The sequence below is a fragment of the Gavialis gangeticus genome, unplaced genomic scaffold (assembly GCF_001723915.1).
Source record: "Gavialis gangeticus isolate Ggan-Ray unplaced genomic scaffold, GavGan_comp1, whole genome shotgun sequence".
Taxonomy (NCBI): domain Eukaryota; kingdom Metazoa; phylum Chordata; order Crocodylia; family Gavialidae; genus Gavialis; species Gavialis gangeticus.
The window spans coordinates 201870392-201874236 of NW_017728992.1; the positions used below are offsets into that span (position 1 = coordinate 201870392).

The 3845-nt window shown below is 42.2% G+C and overlaps 1 protein-coding gene across 6 annotated transcripts in view; it reads right to left on the bottom strand.

Moving 5' to 3' along the window:
- PTK2 (protein tyrosine kinase 2) overlaps positions 1 to 3845 on the bottom strand; it is a 463084-nt gene that overhangs the window by 163293 nt on the left and 295946 nt on the right. The gene's annotated exons all lie outside the window — the stretch shown is intronic.

A 3845-nucleotide genomic window follows, 5' to 3' on the forward strand; every position in this document is an offset into this window, starting at 1 on the left:
CTGGAACCAACTTTCAAGAGAGGCGGTGCAGGCTCCTACCCTGGGGGTTTTTAAGAGGAGGTTAGATGAACACCTTGCTGGGGTCGTTTAACCCCAGTACTCTTTCCTGTCATGGCAGGGGATCGGACTCGATGATCTGCTCAGGTCCCTTCCAACCCTAGAAACTATGAATCTGGAGGAGATCTGGGACAGAAGTTCAATAAACCGATGTAACCTAAATCAGTTAAGTCTGATACCAGGGTGGATTTGACTTAAATTAAATTGATTTCAATCAAGATTTAAATCACTGGTCAGGAAGCATTGATTTAATCACTGTTTTCTACAAAAAAAAAAGCATTCTTTGTTGTTTGATATAACCTTAATACATATTATTCAGAACTCAGAGATAGATATAGGTTTCATTTTTAGAAGGTACACATTATATATTTTAAAGCACTGATTTATTTTGATTTTTTTTCATATTAATTTTTCAGCTACATCAGAAAACTGAACTATGATTTGGTCATTTTATTTACCAGAGCTAGCTGAAACAGACACTTGTGAAGTCATTGGGAGGTGAACTATCTTCAATTCACTATATTAATCATAGATATTTGGGGTGTGTTTTTGCCATGCTGTATCAGGACGACATCAAATGAGCACTGCTGTTATGTTATTAGCTTAGGGCTTTCTTCACTTTCTTCTACATTTCTTCTCATCTTTGATTTCTTCTCTCTTCTATGGCCTGGCAAACCTGTTGCCATGATAAGTTTTTCTCTTCCACCATAACATTCCCTCACTAGATCTCAAATCAGTGGAGAGGGTATACTCAGAAACTTACCCCTCCAGACTTCTGGAATATTCTGCTTAAAATGTTTCTCTTTTGTTTCTACTGCCCCTCCCTTCTTGCATGCATCTCCAGACTCCTCCTCCTTGCCCAGATCTACTCCACCCCCAAAATCCTCTATTCATGTAACTTCTTGAAACTTTGCACTTTGAGAGAGAAGTAAGGGCTTGACTCTGTGTACACAAAGTTGCAGAGAGACAACAAGGCTGATGGGCAGGTAATCAAGTCTGTTATCCCTCATCTCCATATACTGCTGTTAACAGTCTCTCTAGCGACACAAATCCAGTTTTAGAACTGAAACCAAGCATCACAGAAACATTTAATGAGATCATATAGACTGAGCACTGAGTTCCATTAGGTGGAGTGGTTTTCTTTAATCTTTACTAATCTGTAGAAGAGCCTCTGGGAGCCCCATAAGATTGGGTCCCTAATATAGTCCATGGCCTGTTGTGACGTATTTATAAAACTTTTCCAAAAAGGTTACATGAATATATTGTCTCAAATAGTATATAATTAGACGTTATAATCCCTATTCCATGATGATATCTTCTAGCTTTAATACATTTTAAATTAAAACTATCTTTATATAGGTTTAGTTTTTTCAAGCATCTTAACAAAAATATTTAAAAAAATACAATCAAATAAAAAAATCTAATTTAAATTTTTTAAAAATTCAATTTTTAAATTTTTTAAAACAATTTATTTTTATCCACCTGGTCTGATACTACATCCATCTAGGTTTATCTTAAACTGGTTTCAGCCATTTTAAAAACAGTTTATGTGCACTTAATTCTCGTTGTGTTACAGATTTGAGCCGGTTTCTGACAATTTATACCAGTTTATGTGTAATGTCTGTCCCTAGCCAGAAAAATGGGGCTAGAAGGGACCACAGGTCATCTAGTTCAGAGGTGGGCAACCTCTAGCATGAGTGCCACAAGTGGCACAGGCAGCCTCTGTGTGGCACACAGTAGTTTGGGGAGGAGATAAACAGCATAGTAGCAGATAAAGCAGATGATTAAGCAGAAAGTACAGGACAGGAAGAAGAAAGCGGAACAGCAGACTAGGGAGGTGAAGGGGATTTAAGTAGGACTTCGGAAGAGTGAGGGGGATAATTTGTGGCATGCTTATCAAAAAGGTTGCCCTCTACTGTTTTAATACAACCCCCTGCTCAAGGCAGGTATTTCTTGTGCCATGATAGTGGGCCTTGTTCCACCAGGAACCACAAGCCCTCTGCAATGGCTAGATGGAGACCACTAAGGTCACAACAACCAATTTCTTGGGACAACAAATGACAAAACAGGAACAGGAGTGAATGTTATAGGTTAATGTCTAGAGTGCCAAGGAAGGAAGCCAAGCAGAGAACTCTGGTAAGCATCCACTGTCCCTCAAAGACATCTAAAGAGCCAATAGACATTGCCAGTGAAACTCTACTCAGAGACATGCACGGACAAGGGATAGGAAGACAGCCTCATCATCACCCAGGTCCCTCCAGTCAGCATCACCTTCTTGGCTTGGTAAGCATGGCCAGGATAGCCATGGCCAGGAGGAAAATAACTAGAAGGTGCCAGAATTTCATGGAAGCTTTGATGGGCTGTTTGAATTATAAGGTTGCATCATCTATGTATATACCATCCTAGACAAGTCTAACCTACAGCAAGAAGGCCCAGCCATGGGGAGGGGGAGATGGCCACTTTTCTCCCTACACCCAGCAGCTGGAAGGAGCCACTACCATCTGGGCTGTCTAGAAGTGGAGTCCAGCTACAGAGCTGCCCCAGCCACACTGCATGCCCAGAGATGGTGGGATGCCCATGGGCTGGATGGCACCTGGGCCAGGTAGGACCAGGGTACCCACTGCAAGCTGGAAAATATCTCTCTGCATGCCAGATCCAGCCTGCGGGCCATATTTTGCCCACCCTTGGGTTAAGTAGTGGGGAGATATGCTGTGCAACTCTGAGCTACTTCCTTGCTGCTGCTGCTGCTCTGGGCTGTGATTCCCAGACTGTGGTCTGCAAGGCCCTGAGTATATAGGCTGTGGAATGCATGAGGCACTTGCACGTTAATAGTGTTGTCAATCGAAAATTTTATGCTAAGGGTGTATGGTAGTCCATGAAAAATTCTGATGGCTGATAGTGGTCCACTGTTTCAAATGGTGTGGCAGCCACTGACCAGTAAAGTTGTCCCCAAACTAGCAAGCTCCCTTTCAGTCATCTAAATGTATTTGTAATTACAATTCTATCACTAGCCATATAATAAAAATCCTTACAGCAACTACTACTGTAACTTCTTATGTTTAAAGGATTTGATTATCCTTTTGGCTAACAAAGATGTACATGGAGCAAGTCTAACAACTACCTTTGTTAGCTTTGGATTTCAAGTAGTCAGACTGCCCATTCCACTGTGAAAACTGTACCACAGCCAGGAATCAAGCAGCTATCCATTCAACTTTCTGAGTAGTTCCAACCTCATCCTCAACCTCAAGTGCAGTAGCATTTTCCACTTATCAACATTTGTAAGCTGGCTCACAGGCTCAAATGAATAGCCGTATAAGTTTATCATGTACCTCCAATCACCTCACCTGTCCACTGCCCATGAATCTATTCCCAAGGCCCCTGACACATGTTATGTAAAGAGACATCTCCCAGCAGGCCAGCAGTGGCAGTACAAGCTGGCATGCCACTTTTTGCTTCCTGACAGCCTGCTCTTTATATGTATAGCTGTGCATATGGTATTCTGTTTTCAGAGTGCAAAAAAAGCCATAGTGTGATCGACAATGTCTGTTTGGAGCCCAAGGGTTTTACTTTAGTGGCCTTAAGCCCATAGGCAGGTTCAAAATAGACTGGTTTTTTTAATCAGTCAATCACTTTGGAGTAACATGACCAAGGTGGCAAAGGCCTGCAGCAAGGCAGCAGCCCTAGATTTCAGGAGGGTGGACTTCAATGAGCTAAGGAGAATAGTTGGGGAAGCACTGAGGTCCCAGAGGGGAGGGGAGTCAGGTGTCCAAGGAGAGTGGTCGCTCCTT